The sequence below is a fragment of the Elephas maximus genome, chromosome 10, assembly GCF_024166365.1.
Source record: "Elephas maximus indicus isolate mEleMax1 chromosome 10, mEleMax1 primary haplotype, whole genome shotgun sequence".
Taxonomy (NCBI): Eukaryota; Metazoa; Chordata; class Mammalia; order Proboscidea; family Elephantidae; genus Elephas; species Elephas maximus.
This window is the reverse complement of record NC_064828.1, coordinates 105,063,592-105,084,663: the sequence shown is the minus strand read 5'-3', so window position 1 is coordinate 105,084,663 and position 21,072 is coordinate 105,063,592. Positions and strand designations below refer to the sequence as shown.

At 50.2% G+C, this 21,072-nt stretch overlaps 1 protein-coding gene across 2 annotated transcripts in view; it reads left to right on the top strand.

Annotated features, from left to right (window-relative positions):
* CCDC88C (coiled-coil domain containing 88C) overlaps positions 1-21,072 on the top strand; it is a 158,773-nt gene that overhangs the window by 26,772 nt on the left and 110,929 nt on the right. Inside the window, exon 1 of one of the 2 annotated variants that reach the window (XM_049898421.1) lies at positions 1,221-4,528. The exons of the other annotated variant lie outside the window; for it this stretch is intronic. The gene's annotated coding sequence lies outside the window, so the exon portion shown is untranslated. Of the gene's footprint in view, positions 1-1,220; positions 4,529-21,072 lie in introns of those variants that run through there. 2 annotated transcript variants of the gene reach the window in all.

Sequence of the window (21,072 nt, the reverse complement as noted above, 5' to 3'; positions counted from 1 at the left end):
CATTTACTCTCCCCCGATGAGTCAGCCAGCTCCCTCCTTCCAGTCTCTCCTTTCGTGACCGTTCTGCCAGTTTCTAACCCTCTCTACCCTCCCATCTCCCCTCCAGACAGGAGATGCCAGCACAGTCTCAAGTGTCCACCTGATAGAAGTAGCTCACTCTTCATCAGCATCTCTCTCCAGCCCATTGTCCAGTCCCTTCCATATCTGATAAGTAGTCTTCAGGAATGGTTCCTGTCCTGGGCCAACAGAAGGTTTGGGAACCATGACCGCCGGGATTCTTCTAGTCTCAGTCAGACCATTAAGTCTGGTCTTTTTTTGAGAATTCGGGGTCTGCACCCCACTGTTCTCCTGCTCCATCAGGGGTTCTCAGACAGCCTTCTTAAACAGATTAATTGGAAATGTGGCCAGTGAGGCCATCCTCTTTTCTTTTCTCCCTTTGAAAGGATTCTCCTCCTCTCGTTCTGACTAATTGAGGTTTCCTTCCCTGCTTGGGGAGGTTGAAGTCAGGGCCTCGGAGTTCCATGTCCGTAACGCCCCCCTCCCCTGCCTCTGAATTTATGGGTTGAGGGTCTTTGGGGGTGTGATAGGAAGGGTTGACCTGAATACCAGAGGTTATGCTGTTGTCGTTAGTTGCCACGGGGTCCATTCTGACTCACGGCAATCCCATGTGTGCAGAGTACAGCTGCTTCATAGGGTTTTCAAGGCTGCGACCTACCCAGCGACACTGAGGAAGAAAGGCCTGGCGATCTGCTTCTGTAAAGATTACAGCTAAGAAAACCCTGTGGAGCTTAGTTTTACTCTAACACATGGGGTCCCCGTGAGTCAGAATTGATTTGACGGCAACCGGTTCAGGTTTTTTTTTTTTTTGATCTTTTGGAAGCAGATTGCCAGGCCCATCTTCCGAGGTGCCTCTGGGTGGTTTTGAAGAACTCCTAAATACCATCTCAGGAAGGGTGAGTGTGAAGCAGGGAGAGAGACGGCTGTGTTTGTGGAAATGGGGTCTACTGGGAGCAGATGTCATGGTGGCCTCAGTGGCTGCCACCCTGGAGGGTCCCCGAAGGGTCAGGAGCAGCAAGCTGGAGTTAGAAGGTGAATTCATGATGTAATTTTGAAATCCAAGTGTGTGTTCAGATTTGGCTGGAAAGAGTTTAGAAAGTGTGGGGGATGTCTAGACTCTAAACACCACAGCAGAGAGAGAGAGAAAAAAATATATACTATGCTTAGGACAGTTTAACTTTTAGTTTTTTAGGAAGCTGCCTGATTTTAGAAGTCATCTTTGAATTAAAAGCAAAGAACACAGTTGGGGCTTTCTTTTTGCAGCGAGAGGTTTGACCTGTGGGGAAGATGATAAAAGTAAAAGGAATTTATGCTGTGTCCCCAGGGTTTGGCATGAAGCCCAGCACAAAGGTGCCTAAGGAGTGGGCTGCTCTGGAGGCTTCCAGAATATTCCTGTTGGCGACTGCTGTTGCCTTAAGTGGTTGGTGTTGCAGGCAGTGGGACTTGGGGGACCACCTTATATACTTGTTGCGTGCCATCGAGTTGATTCTGACCCTGAGTAGAACTGCTGCCCCGTATGGTCACTATGAGTTGAAGTCAACTCAGTGGCAACAGGTTTGGTTTTTTGTTTTTATCTTTATGGAAGCAGATTGCCAGGTCTTTGGCTAATGGAGCAGCTGGTGGGTTCCAACTGCCAACCTTTTGGTTAGCAGCCAAGTGCTTAACCATTGTGCCACCAAGGCTCCTCCTTATAGACCTAAAACCAGACTGTTACCATTGACTTCATTCCAACCAGTACTTTGTTGTCGTTAGGTGCTGTCAAGTTGGTTCTGACTCACAGTGACCCTGTGTACAACAGAATGAAATGCTGCCTGGTCCTGTGCCATCCTTAAAATTGTTGTTATGCTTGAGCCCATTGTTGCAGCCACTGTGTCAACCCATCTCATTGAGAGTCTTCCTCTTTTTTTGCTGACCCTCTGTTTTACCAAGCGTGGTGTCCTTCTCCAGGGACTGGTCCCTCCTGATAACATGTCCAAAGTATGTGAGACGGGGTCTCGCCGTCCTTGCTTTTAAGGAGCATTCTGGCTGCATTTCTTCTAAGACAGATTTGTTCATTCTGGGAGTCCATGATATCTTCTCATACCTGGGGATCTTTATGTATCTTCCTTGTTCTGTCTTCACCTTTACAAAAAACAAAACCTAACCCATTGCAATGGAGTTGGGTGTTTATTCCAATCTCAAAGATGAGGAGTCTGAAGCTCAGAAAAATCAAGGTCCCCAGGAACTTTGTCACTGAGGCCCAAGATCTTAAACCAGCAAGTGGTGGAGCCCAAGGGCTGAGCCTGTGTCCTTTCTTTCTGGAGGCCCCTGTTCTCTCCACCCTCCAGTGCTGATAGAGGTCGGTGAGCCAGGCAAGGGAAGCGGGATGCTTCCATTTCAGTCTCTGGGCTTGAAGAATCTCCATGGTGTTTTGGCTTTTGTGTTTGTAAACTCATTTAGGCTCTGGGAGTCTTGTAATAGAATGAGGCCTGTTGTTGGCTTTTCACAGGTGGTGCCTGGAAGGCAGCTTCAGTACCCCCTTCAGGAGGATGGGGAGGGTCTGGCTCTGGTCTTTGCCTCCTTGTGTCTTGTGGTGCCAATTTGGAACAGCAGGTTAGAAAACCCTGAGGTTGGATGCTTGAATGCCTTGGGGCAACCTCTGGATTACAACCCTGAGGTTTGAGGGAATTGAATTAACACAGATACCTCTGAAGTGCCAACTTGTGTTATTTCTTCATTTAGCCAAGAGCACATGGCAGATTTTGGGTGTTGCACTGAGTTTGATGCTCCCCCCCCGTATGATAATGAGATGGAGATGCTAAAAGCATAAATTAAAAGGAGGATAGACATTTTTGTAGCACATATGGCTATGTGCGAGGCACTGGGCGCAGATATTTCCTGAAGGAATGAAGTGGGCATCCACTAAGAATGTATTTGACGTGAACTATAAAGGGCTTGAAGCTTGGCCCCGGACTCAAAAGCATCTATTTCTGTCCCACCCCTGGTGTTGTAATGGTTAAGAGCTACGGCTGCCAACCAAAGGGTTGTTAGTTCGAATCCACCAGGCACTCCTTAGAAGCCCTGTGGAGCAGCTCCACTATGTCCTGTAGTGTCAGTATGAGTCAGAATTGACTTCACAACAACAGGTTTGGCTTTTTTGATTTAAGCGGCTAAATTACCATGGCTAGTTGAGCAGGGTCAGTCAGGATTTCTTTATTTCCATGTTTGTCTAAAGGGAAAGCCTTCTCACTTGGAGTCAGCATAAGGGTTTTTCCACATCGAAGCAATCAGTCTTAAGACCTAGCAGCTAAGATATCCCTGTGGATGACGGATGGTCCTAGAGTATGAGCACCTTTTAAAAGTCCATGCTTAAATCAAACCGGGATTAAACTGTCAAGCATAGGAAGCAGCCTTTCACTCCCCTCAGAAGCCTTCCTTTGGGGACTGGGTCAGTGACCTCTGCTTTGAACTTGGGATCACGGCTAGTAGAGCAGTTGGTGACTTTCTGGGGGAGGAGGGTGGTAACAGAGGTCAAGGTACACCTATTTCCCCTTTCAGCATCTTCCCTTGGAGGAAAGGCGGATGGAGCCATTTCTTATTTCCCACCGGGGTTGCCCCTCCTTGGGAAGGCCCCCTCCCCTTGGCCGTTAGCTGCTAAGGCCTCAGGTGCCCCATCAGGCTTTAAAACAAGTGAATGTGACCCTTCTCCAGGGAGCATGGAGGATGTGGGTGTGTACTGGGTTTTACTTGGATCTGGTGCAGGTTTGGCTTCGGCTTCACCTTCGGCTGGTGAATGTTGTGGGGGTAGCGGCCTTTTCCATGTGGAAATGACCCTTCTCTGCCCCCCTTGAGGGAGACATTGGCCCACTGACCAGAATCAGAGGCCTGGATCCCTCATTTTCTGCCTTCTTTTGTTATCACATAAATGATAGGAATCTGAATAAAACTTCAAAAAAAAAAAAAAAAAGCAAGCTCTCCACGCAGCAGGCTGCCACCTCAGCACATTAAATTGTCTCAGTTCACTGTTCCCCTGAGCCTGTGGCCCTTCCCTGGGAAGGGAATCTGTGGCCTCCTTGGGGACAGCTGGGGAGTATTAATAGACAGGGGAAGTCCCTACTCGCTGAAGGGGAGGAGTTACCTACCCCCCCACCCCCAATGCTTTTGACTGCTGGCTCACAGTTAGAACAGATAAGTGGCTTTATTTGGTTGAAACGTCACATGTGTGTTTCAGTCCTTTTTTAGTCATTTTCTGCGTTTCACAAGTGACTGACGGCTTGCCTTGTGTGTTTGTTGTTAACAACTCGGTGTGAGAGTCTGTCCTGAGCATCTGAGTTCAGCTCTGAGGAGCAGACACACTCACCGTCTATTCTGCTAGGTTCTGTGGCTTGTGTCGTCCAGGAGAAGCCTGAAAAAGCCCTCAGCCAGGATCTAGAGTCACTTGTGCTGGAGCAGGGCAGACAGGTGCTACCTGGTATCCGCTTGGATCTCAGAGGTGAGGGTCAGTGTGAAGAGCGTTGGAAAGCTGGGCTAAAGCAGCCCAGAGTCGCAAAGCCCAGTCCTCTGATTTTACTCCGGAGGGGGATGGGGTGCTGGGGGTGGGGCTTGCCTGAGGCCACTAGGTGAGTTGATAGCAAACTGGAACCCAGCTCCCATGTGATATGACAGAAAGCTGCTCATACATGGGCCAGACTTCTTAGTGAGTGTTGGCTGGGGGCTCCCTAAGCATCCTGACTCACCCCCACTTGCTGGCCAGAGGCAGGGTTGGGACATCCCTGGGGCTTGATAAATACGCCGCTCTTCCTAAGATTCAGGTGACTCTAATGGAGGATTGTTTCAGTGCAAGTCCTGACTATGTGACTTCGCTGTTTTGACTGGTAGAGTGTTTTGACTGGGACTTGAATGTTTGTCTGAGGGACTTGAGGGTCTTCTGGTGTCAGGGTGCTCACCCCTGGATGCATTGTAGATCACCTGGGAGCACTCTGGACCCCACCCCCAGGGAGAGATTCTGATTGAATTGGTCTGGTTAGGCTTGGGCTACCAATGTTTTTTAAAAGCTCCCTTCCAAAAAACCTGTTGTCGTCGAGTTGATTCCAACACATAGTGACCCTATAGGGCATAGTAGAACGAACTGCCTTATAGGGTGCTTCTAATCAGATTCTGGTGTGCAGGCGGGGTTGCGAACCACCGGTCCTGTTCAACCCACTCCTCGTTTAGCAAACGGGGAAGCAAATACAAGGATGTGAAATGATCCTCTTACGGCCTTTTAGCGACTGCAAGGCAGCTGGCAGCCAAGGCTGAGACCCTGAGGTCTTGGCTCTTGTCTCAAAAGGTCACCTCCCTCCTTATCTTGTTCCCTGTCTGGCATCAGCCAGGAATCTCTCCTCGGACCACATAAACCCACCTTGCTTGTGTCCCTCTTGTGGACATCTCACTGAGGGAAAATCTGTTTGAGTCTACCTCCTGGTGCCTTTCCAGGGCCTGACAGAAGCAGGCAAGAGATGTTGGATTTTTTAGTTGGCTCCAGAAATTTGTGAGGAATAGGAAGAGAGTCCTGACATGCATCAGGCTCCCCCAACCCCACCCCACCCCACCCCAACAGGTTTATCAGATGTGTGTGGCTTCTACAAAGCTGCTGCCATGCCGGCCTGGCCTGAGCTGGGTGTCTGGAAGAAGGGGTGGTGGAGCCGACCTCCATGGGCTAGAGGCTGGCCTCCTCTACTGGTCACTTCAGCAGCGTGTTCAGGAAAGCAGCCAGGTGTTAAAGCAGGAGACAGACCTGCGTAGCCTCCGTGTGGTAAAACACAGTGCAGTTGGGGGTCTTGGAGGTTTTTCTTAGGTGAGTTTATTGCTTCTGGTTGGGTGCCTACTGAATGTCTGGTGAACTTACGCTTTAAGCTTCAACTATCCCAGCAGGTTGCTTCAAGACCCATTGTGCCCCTTCACTGTTGAGAGGCCTGTATAAGTTTCTTCGGGCAGCTGCGACAAATTACCACACAGGCAGTGGCTTAAAACAACACACGTTTATTCCGTTATAGTTCTGGAGGTCAGAAGCAAGGTTGCGATCCTTTGGAGGCTCTAGGGGACAATCCATTTTCTTGCCTTTTCTATCTTCTAGAGGCCACCCACATTCCTTGGCTTATGGTCCCTTCCTCCATCTTCGGATCTACCAGGGTAGCATCCTCTCTCCCCTCTGATTTCCTGCCACTGTCTTATAAGGACTCTTGTGATTAAATTGGGTCCAGGTGGCGTAGTGGTCAAGTGCTCAGCTGCTAATCTAAAGGTTGGTGGTTCCAACCCACCTGCTGAAAGATGTGGCAACCTGCCTTGGAAATCCTGTGGGGCAGTTCTCCTCTGTCTTACAGGGTTTCTGTGAGTTTGGATATCCAGGATACTCTCCCCATCTCAGGATGCCTAACTTAATCACATCTGCAAAGCCCCTTTTACCATGTAGAGGTAACATATTTACATGTTCTGGGGGTTAGGACATGAACATATTTGGGATCATTATTCCTGCCCCAGAGTCCTTTGTGGGCACTGTTGAAGCTGCTGCACTAAGCAAAAAACCCTGGATGCTCCCCGCCCCCCAACCACTACTCTGCCCCAGGCTGGCTGTTTCTCAAAAGGGTCCTCAGTTCAGCTGAGCACCTACTGTGTGCCAGAGCTCTCCATGGCAACCCGAGAAGCTCCATGGATACGGGATTGAGGAGCTAGAGGTTCAGTAATGCATCGTGGCCTTGGAAACGCTTTAATAATATTCAGACTTGGAACCATTCAAGAACAGATTCCATCATCTTTCCATTTAACTCTGATGGAGTTAAATTATCTTTGCATAAATATTTTGTGTTTAAAACCTGCAGTTTAGTTTCTTTTTCAGACAGAAGTCCACACGTTAGAGGTTGCGCATTTTCATGTGAACAGTCGCAGCAAAAACTGGGGTCACCTTGAACTAGTCACTCTGCCTCTTTGTGCCTCAGTTTCCTCATTTATAAAATGGGAATTACAATAGGGTTGGTGTGAGGATAACTGAGTTAATATGTGTAAAACACTCAGAACAGCGCCTGGCACTTTGTACGTAAGTATTAGTGATGATTGTGAGGATGGCGCAGGACTGGGCAGTGTTTTGTTCTGTGGTGCATAGGGTCACTATGAGTCAGAACTGACTCGACGGCACCGAACAACAACAACTCCTTTAGCGGTTGCTGCTGTTACTGCATTTGATGGGAAAGAATGCTGGACCCACTGTAGTGGGTTCTGGTTGCCTTTCTCAGCAGAGGTGCCATAGTGGCTCCAAGGCGCATGAGGTGGGTCCAGGGGACTAGGCTGGTTCATAGAACACAGCAGCAGGGCCCAGGATCCCTCAGTTGTCATTGCATGGGACACGAGGAGGCAGAGAAGCCTGCCAGCCTCAAGCGGTAAGGATTCCCTCCAGTGTGAACAATCACATTCCACACCGTGCTGCGCCTGTTATGGGAAGTCTAAAATGTGCTGTGCAGTCCACGTGGGCAGGAAACACAAATTGGTCTGCAGAACAGAAGCTGTGTGTCAGCTGCTAGAGAAGGGGCTTGATTCAAGATGGTGGGTGAGCTGTGACCACCATGGGGTGGATGTGCACGCACACAAATATGCACAAGCCCTGTTGATCTGACAAGGGTCTGCTGTCTACATGTACTCTTTTAATTGTAGGTTTGTCATAGGAGAGAGAACTCAGTCATCAAAGAATCTATAAAAAGTGTGAAGTAGATGGTTATTATTATTACCCCCATTACACAGATGAGGAATTGAGGCCCTGAATGCTAAATGGCTTGCTCAGAGTCACACAGCTAGCGGGTATCAGACTCGAAATTGGAACCTAGGCCTTCCTGCTCCTGGTCCAGTGTTTTCCCCTGTACTGTGTTACCTCTAGGAAACCCTGGTGGCATGGTGGTTAAAAGCTGTGGCTGCTAACCATAAAGGTTGACAGTTCACATCCACCAGGTGCTCCCTGGAAACTCTCTGGGGCAGTTCTACTCTGTCCTGCAGGGTCGCTGTGAGTCGGAATCGACTCGATGGCAGTGGGTATGGGTGTTACCTCTGAGATAAAAATGTACGTGCATTGGTTTCCTAGAGATGAGGAAATGGGGGAAGGTGTACTGTACCTCACCTGGGATAAAAACAGTGGTTTTAAAACCCCAGGCTGTCCAGACCCCTGTCTGGCACCCCTACCTTCTGACTTTAAGTCTTGGCCCTGCCATCTGCCACCTGTGACCTCAAGCCTGTCTCTAAGCACAGGTTTCTTCATGGGCCAAGTGGGGATGGAAACCCGGTCTCAGAGGGCTGGGCAAGTTGTAAGACACCTGGCTATGGGTTTGTTCTGCCTGTGGGCTCCTCTTTCGCCTGTCAGAGCTGGGTCTAGTGTGGACCAGGGGCCTCAGGGGGTGGGTGTTATGGAGTGCAGCCATGGGGGCCTACCTGGTGTTAAAGTGACCTGCTTCAGTGGGACAAGACAACTCTGGGTGTTAGGTTTGTTGGGGCTGTCTCTGACGGTGGTTAGGTGTTTTGTTTTTTAATTGTACTTTTTTTAGATGAAGTTTTACAGAACAAACTACCTTCTCGTTAAACAGTGCACATATTGTTTTATGACATTGGTTACCAACCCCACAACATGTCAACACTCTTCCTTCTCGACCTTGGATTCCCTATTACCAGCTTTCCTGTCCCCTCCTCCTTTCTAGTCCTTGCCCCTGGGCTGGCGTGCCCCTTTAGTCTTGTTTTGTTTTATGGGCCTGTGTCCTCTTTGGCTAAAGTGTGAACCTCAGGAGTGAGCTCATTACTGAACTAAAAGGGTATCTAGGGGCCATATGCTCAAGGTTTCTCCAGTCTTTGTCAGGCTAATAAGTCTGGTCTTTTTTTGTGAGTTAGAATTTTGTTCTACATTTTTCTCCAGCTCTGTCCAGGACCCTCTATTGTGATCCCTGTCATAGTAGTCAGTGGTGGTAGCAGGGCACCATCTAGTTGTACTGAACTCAGGCTGGTAGAGGCCGTGGTAGTTGTGATCCATTAGTCCATTAGTTTTCTTCATTCTCACTTGCTGGGTAGTCTTCATTGATAGATCAGTTTAGTTCCCTGGGTTTCTATACTGTGTTTACCCAATGCTGTTGTTGTTACCTGCTGTCAAGTTGACCCGGACTCAGGGAGACCCCGTGTGTTGCAGAATAGAACTGTTCCATAGGGGTTTCTTGGCTGTAATCTTCATGGAAGTAGTTTGCCAGGCCTTTGTTCCATGGAGCTTCTAGGTGAGTTCAAACTGCCAGCCTTTAGGTTAGCAACCAGTTGCAAACCGTTGGCACCAACGACCCAGGCCCCTTACCCAGCACAAGATTTTTAGAAATATCCAGATGCTATGAACTAAAAAACCAAACCCGTTGCCGTGTAGTTGCTTTTGACTCATAGCAACCCTATAGGACAGAGTAGAACTGTCTCATAGGGTTTCCACGGAGCGACTTGTAGATGCGAACTGCCGACCTTTTGGTTAGCAGCTGAGTTCTTAACCACTGCACCACCAGGGCTCCAGATTGCTATAGTCCTATGGATAAAACCTCTGGCTGGCAGATTGCACTTTGCACCTGGGCTTCAGGTGCTTCAGGGACCTGCAGATGTATGGGCCTCAGCCTCAAAGCAAAACCAGCCCGGGCACTGCTCCTGGGGAGCCTTTTCTATCTCAGAAGAGGGAAGATCTGTGGGCACTGGTCTCACCAGCAGCTTGTGAGCGAGAGATCACATGGCATTGCTTCACAGGTAGAAGAAAGGAAAAAGTTTGTCGTCTTTAGAGAATAAGGGGCTGCGTTGTCCTTTGGTCCTGGGTGGGTGCTGACCTGAGAGCCTCTCCCTGGCTGTGAATTTGAGGGGCCGGGTTTGGGACATCATCAGATACAGCTGTGTGTCTCCTCTCAGCCTCTCTGGAGGCCAAGGGAGCCCCGCTGGGCCTGAATCCACCCTGGGAGCCACCTGTGACAGGGGTGGGAATGAGGACTCCAGGGTCCCCTGTCCAGTGTGTGGGCTCGTCAGCACCACACCAACAAGTCTCCTTCACCAGCTGGCATGCAGAGTGGCTGCACATGCCAGAGAGAGTGGCCTTGGGGGCGCAGGGCCTGCCTTCCGAGGACATGGTTCACACCGCAGGAGTTGAAGTCATGGTTGTTCTTCCTGAAAATACTCAGATGACCCTCATGTCTTAGATTTTGATGAGTTGACTCTTACCTCAGTCTTACTGGATGCACTAGTGCTCTTGGTACCCAGGTGCGACACCTTCAGAATGTCTTCCCAGGATGCACCAGTGTGCCATGTACTCAGGTGTGATTATCCCGGAAATGTCTTCCCTTGGGATATACCAGCATGCCGTGGTACTCAGGTGTGATTACCCTCAGAGTGTCTACACCAGCGCACTGTTGTACTCGGACGTGATTACCCTTGGAATGTTTTCCCAGGATACACCAGTGTGCCATGGTAATCAGGTGTGATTACCCTCAGAATGTCCTCTAGGATACACCAGTGTGCTGTGGTACTCAGGTGTGATTACCCTTGGAATATCTCCCCAGGATGCACCACTGCTCTTCAGAATGTCTTCCCAGCATGCACTAGTGCCCTTGATACTCAAGTGTGATAAACCCAGAAGGCCTTCCCTTCACACTGAGTATAGAGTTTGCCTCGTAGAAATAGGGCATGACGCCTTCACCATTCTTCACCGCATCACCATTCTCAGAAAAGTTTACACACAGATAAACGTGTTTCTGTCTCGCTGTGAGGATGGGTTTCATCTCTCCTGACACTGTCGTGTTACGGTGGTGCATCCTCTTCGTGGAGACTCCAGCTCCCTGTCCCAGCACGTGGCTGACTAGAAAATGGTTCATAACCTGCGGGAGTGCTGGTGTCTTTTCCGAGACCTTCATTTCCCAAAGAACTGCACCGTTCCCAGGGGTGTCTGATTTCCCATCACTCATTCACCAAGCCCCATGCTATTCTTAAGCAACAAGAACTGGTTTTGCAGAGTAAACTGATAGCTTGTGGAATATCCTCATTGAAATGAGGATGGAACAGTTTAATATGTTCCTGGCAAATCTTTGAGGAGGCAGAATGACCCTCTGGCTCCAGACCATCACCCCCGCCATCCTTCCTTGGCCTGTAACACTTGGGTGCTCAGCAGAACGCAGGAGGGGCCTTCCTTTCCCTTGGGGTTGGGAAGGAGGGCTTGATCCAAGTCCAACAGCTTGGCAGAAACAAAGCCAGTCTTGCATGGTGCCACTGGCGGCCTCCTGAAGTTCTTGGCAGCTTCCCCTCTGGAGTGCAGCAAGTGGAGGCTGTAAGCGGACTGCTTGGGGGATGAGCACTTCCTTCGGGGCTGGGTTCTCTGGCACACAGGCCTGGCAGAGCCAGGGCTTGAGTGGGGTGCCCCCGAGGCCCACCTTTCCCGTCGCCAGCTCTGTAGCAGCTAGTGGGGAGAGGAGCTTCTGAGAGGCTTGTAAGGCGGGAAGGCCATGGGGCTTGGGAGGAAAAAAGGTGCTGAGAGGAGATGCTGTGGGCCATAGGAGCCAGAGCTGCAGGCCCTTCAGAGGCCATCCTTCATCTGGCTTTAGGGACTCTGTCAATACCCAGAGGCTGCAGGGCGGGAGTAGAGTTCAGTAATGGCTCAGGGGAGCATCCCCATTGTCTCCCAGCGGGACTGGGAGGCAGTGGTCGTCCCAGCTCGGTAATTAGGATGACAGTCCCTACCAGTTCCCTGGCTGGGCCACAGGCTGTTGAAGAGGGGCAGGTAGATGATGCCTGTGGCCTGAGTTGGAGATAAAGTGGAGGATCTAAAAACTGGTGGCCGGCACCAGGTTTGGGGTGTGGTTAAGTCTGTACCTCATGTCCAAGAAGGCTCTGGTCTCCCCTTGAGTGATCTGCAGGAGGCCAGGCCTGGAGAACCAGCCACTCAGGTTTATACGCACTTCCCAGGCTGATGTCGATTGAATTTTCTCCCCTTAGCCTTGGCTGGTGCATATTTTCCTCTCCTCTCTGACTTCTGTTTGGAGGAGCTCACAATTAGGATACCTCAGAAGGAGGGGGAAGCAGAGGCTGAGCTGGAGATAGGGCCGTAATATACCTATGTAAGGGCCTAATGGTGAAGAACCCTTCAGAGTCTGTTATTTCTATGGAAGAAGCCAACTGGGCTTCCAGATAAAGTGGGGAAGGATTCGTTGTATCTCCACTTTTTGCATAATCCTTTCCTAGGTGTTGTGTTGTAGAGCCTTCAAGGTAAATAGGAAACACCCACCATATTTACAATGTGCTTCCATAAAGATTCAGAGCCCTGGCAGGGCAGTGGTTAAGAGCTAGGCTGCTAACCAAAAGATTGGCAGTTTGAATCCACCAGCTACTCCTTGGAAACCCTGTGGGGCAGTCCTGCTCCATCCTGTAGGGTTGCTGTGAGTTGGAAATGACTCAATAGCAACGGTTTCTATAAAGATTTTATAGCCTTGGAAACGCTATGGGGCAAATCTACTCTGTCCTATAGGGTCTTCTTGAGTTGGAGTCCACTTGATGGCAGTGGGTTGGTTTAGAAACCATCTCGTTCAGAGAATGACAAACAGGTTTACTTAGTCGAGGCTGCCCAGAGTACATGTGTTGAGAAGGGTTAGTCCTTGACGTGGATCTGTGAGGAAGAGTGCTGTCGTCAATTAGTGATGCCTGCCATGAGTGCTGGAATAAAGGTAGTAGCGTTCCACATGGAATATTTGTTTTTCCTAATTTAGTTTAGTCTTCTCACTTCACAGATGAAGAAGCCAAGGTACAGGAAAGTTGTGACTTGTCTCTGTGTTTAATGGTGGGTCTGGGATTAGAACCTAAGGCTGCTGAATCTCAACCTAGTTTTCTTCCTACTGCCCTGACATTAAAGAACCTGTCCTAGCTAGAGAGACCAGGCGTACACGTTGTGAAACAGTGAGGTGAAAATATCAGCCTGACCCTGACAGCACGGGCTGTCCAGAAAATACATGGAGAGGAGAAGGCTCAGGAAGGAGGCTGGAAGATCAGCAGGGCCTGGAGAGAGGCATGAGCTGGGTGGGTTTGGATAGATAAAAGTTCTGCCGTCCCCTCCACGGACTGTCACGGCAAGGCGGGCCACTTGTGGCTGGAAGTATAAAAGCTGCTGCTCTCAACTCTCTGTTGATGTGCCAGGTTTTAAAGCACTTCCCCCCAGGAGCAGGAGAATGTATAATTGTTGTGGGCATCAAGAATGCAGAGAAGATAAAATCCTAAACCCCAAAGAATCTTCCCGTGCGTGGTTGCCTCTGCACATTCCCAGTAGCTGCCTCTGCACGTTCCCAGTAGCTGCCTCTGCACGTTCCCAGTCCCCTCTGCACCCGTTGTTTGAGACTTGGGGTTTCTCCTCTGCGAGAAATGTGTGATGGATCTGGTGGGTCTCGGCCCCCTTCAGAGGAGAAGCTGGGGGGGCCAGGGCTCAGAGTCCCCACAGGGAAGCCTCTGCACCTTTAACTTCTGCCCAGTTAGATGCTTCTCTGGCAACCATGCTCTGATGCAGGTGTGACATTTTCCATGACGGGAACAGTAACCTTCAGTGGTTAAGCAAAGGGTGGCTCAGGGTACACACCGATTGGGATTTTCGCTCACTTTTCTCGCAGGAGAGGGATTCAGTTTGGCACTTACAAGAGTCAGTTGTTTTTTCCAGCACTGTTACTACACCCTTGCTTGGGATCGATAGGCCACATTGTCAGCCGTCCGGTGTCACAAGGCCCACAGTCTCCTTGGTGAGTGGTTACATCATGGAAGGGAGGAGCGGAAACCTGCCTGGGGCATGCAAGCCAGAAACCCTCCCTAGCCTCTGTAGCTTTAAGCAGCGACCTGTACATCCAGGCTCTACCCGCCCCTCTCCCTCGCCTTCCTCTCCCACTTCTGGGCTGGCCTCCAAAAACAGAATACTTCATTCTGAGCAGCTTAGAGGAAAATAATTTTTTAAAGCGTATAATTGTGGTTATATTTTAAAAACGCTTATATTCCTTTAGAGATGCATTCCGAAGTATGTAAGGGCAAGATGGCACGATGCTGGCATTGGCTTTAAAATTCCTTTTGTCTTACCGCTGAGCTTCAAAGGAGATCGATGAAGCTAATGGGGCAGATCTTGCGAATTGTTGAATTGGGGTGCTGGGTATATGGGGCTTATTTTGCTGTTCTCCTTTTGTTTACGTTTGAAATCTTCCACAGTAATGTTTTAGAAGAATATAGGATTCTGCTGAAGATGTTTTGACTTAAGTGTAACTTTGGGGTGCTCTTCTCTACAGCTGACCCAGTTAGAAGTAAGGCATCTCTGACTCAGAACACCCACCAGGACTTTGCTCTCCTGTTTCTGCTTCCTCCTCCTCCTCCTCGTGATACCCTGGTGTGCTGCATTATGTAACCAGCTTTCTGAAAAGTTGTAGTACATGCAACACTTGGAAGGGTACTTGAGTCTTATGGTTAACAGTTTCACAAAGGCTTTTTTTAAAAAAAAAAAAAACTATTGTATAAATAGTGATGTGAGTTTTGTTTTTATTGGTCACAGTGATTGAGCATTTATGTGTGAAGATAAACATGAAGAAAGGAATGATGGGGGTGAGGGGGCTGCCCAGCCCGAGATTCCACCCTGGAGGCATGAAAGCAGGCCAAGAGGAGAAGGTCCTTTTAGAGGCCCATCGCATAGCGTGGAGGCACTTTCTCACAGTGGGACGTGTCTCCTCCCTGACAGTCTTGCTCCACCCTGTCATCCAGTAATACCAATATTCAGCCCCAAACCCCATTACCTTTACTATATTCTCTCCTGTTCTCAGGGTAGATCTTTCAAGTAATTAAACTACTTAAGCACAGAGTGAGTCACGTGAACCATTGCTCTGCATGGGCCTTAGTATAACAGAGTTGTCTGTGTGTGTCTCTGTGTGCGTGTATGTCTGTGTCTGTGTGTGTCTGTTCATTTGTGTATCTGTATATCTGTGTGTGTCTGTGGCTGCGTTTGTCCATGTGTGTTTGTATCTGTGTGTGTGTGTGTGTATGCCTGTGTCTATGTGTATCTGTGTCTTTGTATATGGCTGTGTATGTATATATCTGTGTGTGCATGTCTGTGCCTGTGTGTGCATGTCTGTTCCTGTGTGTGCTTAGCTGTGTATATGTGTCTGTGTGTATAGATTCAACAGACATGTGTGACTTCAGAACTGAGCTTTTTTGTTTTGGTTACCAGCAAGCCCACAGGACATGGGGATGAATACGGAGCTCAAACAGGGGACCCTAGCACTGGGGTGGGTGCCGGACCTGGCCGAGGCAGGCCATCACAGTCAGCTGTCCTGGAGCCGCACTCTGGCCACCGCCTAGGAGAGCAGGTGCTGGAGGGGCATGGAGGAGGCCCTCCCTGCAGTGAGCGGGGGAGGCTGGCGGGGACTGGAACCCACTCTTCCTGCTGCTCTGTCAGCTTCCCACTCATGTGCGCTCATCCTGAGGAAGTACGCCAGTCAGGGTACTAAATGGCGGAGTAAGAAGATGTGGCCTTACGAGACGAGCCAGTCCTTGTAATGGCACACTGCATGGGACCATTCCCGCGTCATCCTAGGTGACAAAGTCCAGATACTGGACAGGCTGGTCTGGGGGAATCTGTTTCAGCCCTTTACCCTGAACTTGACCCTGCTGAGGTGGCCGTCTTGATGTCATTCCCTGATTGCAACTACATCCCCATTTTCCAGAAACTCTCCTACTGGCAGGAGTTGTGTGAAGTTTCTTTTCTTTCCCAGTTGGCTGGGAGGACAGTGGGAGGACCATAGGGCTTTCCAGTCACGTTGACTGGGGGCGAGGCTGGGTCTTCCACTGGTAGTTTATGCTGTTGGGTCATCACTAGTCCGTTTCCTCCCCATGAAGGGGACACTAACTCCAGCTGGTGGGGGAGGATCAAAGCCTACCATGGACACTGGTGAGTGTTGCAAGCATTTCTTGTTATGTTTCTCATCTGCTGTGGGAGGGAGTACAAATTGGTGCAGTCACTTTGGAAAAGAGTTTGACCTTTACTTACCCCACAGCCCAGCTGATTTTGCTTCTGGGTATATGCCCGAGAGAAGCTCCTGCGTGTATAGACACCGCGAGATGTGCACAACAATGCTCACAGCATTTCCAGTCAGAGTAGCAAAACTCTGGAAAGAGCCCAGATGCCCATCAGTGGGGGAATGGATGGCTACACTGAGGCACAGTCCTACAATGGAATATGACATTGCTGCCCAAACGCATTAACTACAGCGACTTGGAACAAAGCAGGTGGATTTTAGCCACATAATAAACAGTAAAAATAATATGTTTCCAGAGAGTACATATAGCATTATTCTTTGTAAAGTTATTAGCAACTAAAATAAATGTACTTTTTAGGAATATTTGCAGATGCAGTAGAACAGTATAAAAAGGAGCGCAAGGAAGTTTGCGCTCCTGATGCAAGCTGAGGGTGTTTTGGATGGAGAGCAGGGGGTGGGACTGGAGGCAACAATTGGTGGGATGTACGTTATTGTCAAGGTCCTAGCATTTGTGTTGGACGGTGGGTTTGCAGATGATTATGACAGTATGACAAGTAGCTAAATAAATGCAAGTGGGTCGTGTGTAGATCAAAGAAGAGGAGTGTCATGAGCCAAGGGTTGTGATGAACAGTTAACCCAGTTCTGTGCGTGTAAGGTCCGACACCGCCTCCGTGTCAAGTTAGTGTTAGCAGAGGCTGTGGTGGCTCAGCATTCACTGTGGGGTACTCGGGCCGGCCTCACTGTGGCGTCTTCCACATGCTGCCCTCCCCTCGCCATGCTTCTTGCTTCTGTCTCCTCCCCACCTACCATCCAGCTAACTCAGATCTCCCCACTTCACAGCGCCTCTGGCTGTAGTGACCTCAGCCTGCCTGTGGCTTTGTTCTTTTTTAATTGCTTGTTTGCTGTCTGTGTCACACAATTAGTACCTTGTTACGTATATGGACTCACCCACTAATCATTTCCATATGTGTGTATCTTTCTAGGAGCTGGTAAACTCCACAAGGGCAGAGGTTGAGTTTTATCTCCTTTTACATGACAGGCTAGTAGCCAACTCCTTGTCCACTCTCTCCTTCTTCCTAAATAAAAGACCCCAGACTTCCCTTGAGCTAGGCATGGCCATGTGGCCAGTGAAGTATAAGTGGCTGTGGTGAGTGGTACTTCTGGGAAGCCTTCCTCAAAGGGTCTGGCCTGCCTTTCTTCTGCCTTCCTCCTTCCTGCTGCCCGGAAGGCGGCGTGATGGCTGGTGCCTCAGCCTTCATGGAGGTGCAAGAAGTGGAAGGAGCCTAGGCCCTTGACACCTAGGGGTGGGCAAGGGGCTTTCACAGTAACTTCATTCTGCCTGTGTTCCAGTGAACTTGAATGTTGCTCGAGTCATTTTTTTCAGATCTTTGTTACTCACACGTGAATATCATTCTTGATGGTGTATTTTATAACCCATCTGCCCCATGAGTGTTAGCACTGCTAATGGTATAACAATTGTATTATGACTCCCGTGGTTTTAAAACAGTCAGCAGAATCCTGAATGGGCATCTGGGCTCCCTGGGACCATCTGTATTCAGTGAGAGATCTGAAGTCCGAGGACTAGGCGTTGGGTCCCACTCTCCACTCAGCCACGTGTGACCCTGTGCTTGTCATGTAACCCCTCTGAGCCCCAGCAGCTCACTGGTTCATTGGGTTAGTCCATGTGCCTGGTGACCCCCAAGGTGAGCTGCACTGTCCGTTTTCCATCGTTTGTGGGCCAGGCTGCACTGCAGAGGGTCTACTTCTCCACCACTGCCTGGAGACTGGCCCCATTTCATAGGGTGGGCTGCCAGCTCCCAGACACAGTGCCCACCTGCCTCCATTGCAGAAGCCCAGGTCCTTCGGGGTTGCTGCGAGCTCTCTGGAAGAAGCCCAGGTGGACAGTCTGGGATGGGATGAGCCTCTGTTACGGGTAGGATAGCCATGCTGTGTGTTCTTCACCAGTGTCTTGGTGGACACAGGGTGAGAGCCGCTCCTCAGAGGGTGGACAGCTGTCCTGTGTAAGGACCGGGGTAAGTATGCGGAGGAGCAGCCTGCGTGGGCACTTCTGTACTATGCCAGGTGTCTGGCCTCCTTTTCCTGGGTTTGGGGGCCTGGAAGAGTGGAACGCTTTGGAACACTAACTTTGGAGGGTTGGGAGCTGTAATGGGTTGAATAAGGAGCACTGGTGGTGCAGTGGTTAAGCACTTGGTTGCTAACCTAGGGCCAGCGGTTTGAACCCACCATTGGCTCTGCAGGAGAAAGGCCAGCTAATCTGCTTCTGTGAAGATTACTACCTAGAAAACTCTAGCAGGCAGTTCTGCTGTGTCACAGGGGGTCACTCTGAGTCGGAATTGACCTGATGGCACCCAGCACAACAGCAACAGAAGCTGAAGTAGATGTCAAGTGAAGATTGTCGAGGAACTGAGGAACACTGGGGCTACAGAAGCTGAAAACAGACAAGGACTTTCCCCCTGAGCTGACAGAGAGAGAGAGCCTTCCCCTAGAGCCAGTGCCCCGAATTTGGACTTCTGACCTCCTAAACTGGAGAAAACAAACGTCTGTTCTTCAGAGCCACCCACTTGTGGTATTTCTGTTACAGCAACACTGGGAGACTAAGACAGGAGCGAACGCCAAGGCGTGATGGTTGGACAGAAAGTCCTTTTCCACCTCATCAGGCCTGGAGTATGTTGGTAGTGAGCTGGCAGGCTGAGCGGACCCCTCCACCTGCCGTCTCACCTCAGGCTGCTGGCTGCACTTGTAGCGTGTCGCCCCGGGGTCTCCAGTCCTTCAACGCATGGCCTGCTGTCCTGTCTTCCTTTTCTGCCTTCTGCTTGGGCTGACAGGCTGGTTTTAAGATGAGGGACCGCTGGATTTCCAGTACTCTTTCTCCCCTCTGTGTTCACTCAGGATGCGTTTATTCAGAGGCCCCCCATCCCTGACCCCGGCGTGTCCTGACTGAGCTCGCAAGGGAGGTGGCTGGCACGTGCCCGTACACTGCGCGTCTGAGGCCCAGGAGGCAGAGCCACTCCCCGCCATATCCCTGACGTGTAGCGCGCTGCCTGGAACGTAGCAGGTGCTAAGTCCATACTTGAATGAACAAACGAACAAATTATAAAAGCGAGAGAGTTTGTGAGTTTATAAAACACAGGGGACCATGGCTGAGGTTGGGGAGACATGCAAAGTACCCCTCTCTCAAACCAGAATGTGCAGGTGCCCTGAGAGCATATGTGGGTGTTTTAGAGCCTCGTGGAGGGGCAGGACACAGCTCCTGAGGGAGGGAAGCCTCGTGTACTTACCGTCAGCCCTCCCTGGCATGGCCTTGAGTGACCAGGGAAGCTTTCCTTCCACTCCAGCCCCCAGGACCTCTCCACCCCCAGTTCCTCAAGTCCTGTTTACGGACACACGTAGGGTCGCATGCTGGTGGCTCACAGTGTGTTCACGCCTCGTCTTGCCAGCTACATGATGAACTCCCAGACTCGGAAGATCTAAGGTCCGGTCCCAGCTTGGTCAGTTACTGGCCCTCCTCCCCTTGCCCGTTTCTCAGTCTATTCGTATATTAAATGGGCACAGTAGAAGTGTGTTCCCTCCAGGACACAAGATGATGTGTGCAAAGTAACGTGTTAGACCAGGGTTAGGTGTCTTCACCACCCCCTGCTAAACAGAACCTCACATGTAGTAGGTACCCAATTAGCGTGCACCGTGAAGGCATCCCTCATCTTCCTCTGTCTTGGCCTGGAAGAGGTCGCTGCAGCTGGGGAGTGGCTTAGGGAAGCCTGCCTTCCTGTGACATTCAGGCAGAAGAACAGCCACTGCGGATGCTTTCATGGCCTGCAGTATTGGCTCTCAGCTTGCGCGACGGGAAGCTCGAGCAGCTGGCCTGCCTGGTGATGACCAGGTGGTAGGGTGGGTCTGCACGCCTTAATTGTCCTGCCTCCTTGTAAGCATTTTTTGATTCTGGCCTTCTTCCCTTGTACCCGCCTTACCCGAGCCTGAGGGAGAGCGTCCCTGCCTAAAAGAGAAAGACAGGAAAAAAAAATGTACTTGCTTTATGGTCCTCAGAGTGGAGGGCCCAGTTGATCTACTTGAGGCACCTGCCTCTGTCCCTGCTGGTTAGGACCCACATTAAAGCCGTTCACAGTGTGAACACACATGTGCTAACCGTGGGGCGTGTGGCCCTTCACTAGTTCATTTGACAAAGGTTCACAGAGCCCCTCCCATGTTCCAGGTTCCCACCCTCAGGGCCCCGCAGCCTGGTAAGGAGACACAAAGGGTAAGACTGGTTCAGCAGAGGAAACTCGGTCCATGGCTTTATGTCTAGTGACAGAATGAGTAGTCCCATCCCCCACATACCTCAGGATTTTATACCACATCCGCGCTGCAACACTTGTCCCATTGAATCTTGCAAGGAGTATCACCACGTCCTAATGCGTGGCCCAGACAGACATCACTAATCACTCATGGCACTCTGTCTCTGAGCCCAGACCAGGCTTCAGAACCCTTCTCAACATAGTACTCCAGGTCGCCACTACCGATCACCTGTGCCTAGTGCTCAATCTTTAACCCTCCCTATTTGAGATCTCCTTGTGCCTCCTGAGGCTTCAGAATGGGACACCGAGCACGGGAGTCCACTGGAAGCTGATGAACTGTTGGCAGTGGCCTCAAAGGGAGGCTGGGCCTCCACTAGCCTCAGCAGGACGGCACAGCATGTTCCAGTTGGAATTCTTTATTCCACACCTCCACCTGGCTCACACCTCGCTCCGTCATGTTTTGCTCAATTGTTACGTCATCAGAGGGCCCTTTTTGACCTCCTGTCTTTAATATCTTCATTTGGCCTCCTATCTTCACTTCCATTACTCTTGATCGTCTGTCCTGCTTTGTTTTCTTCACAGTACTTACTGCTTCCTGGCACGTACATGTGATACATGTTTATTTATCTCTTCATCTCCCTGGTTTACTGCAGAATCTCCAGCCATCAAAAACATGG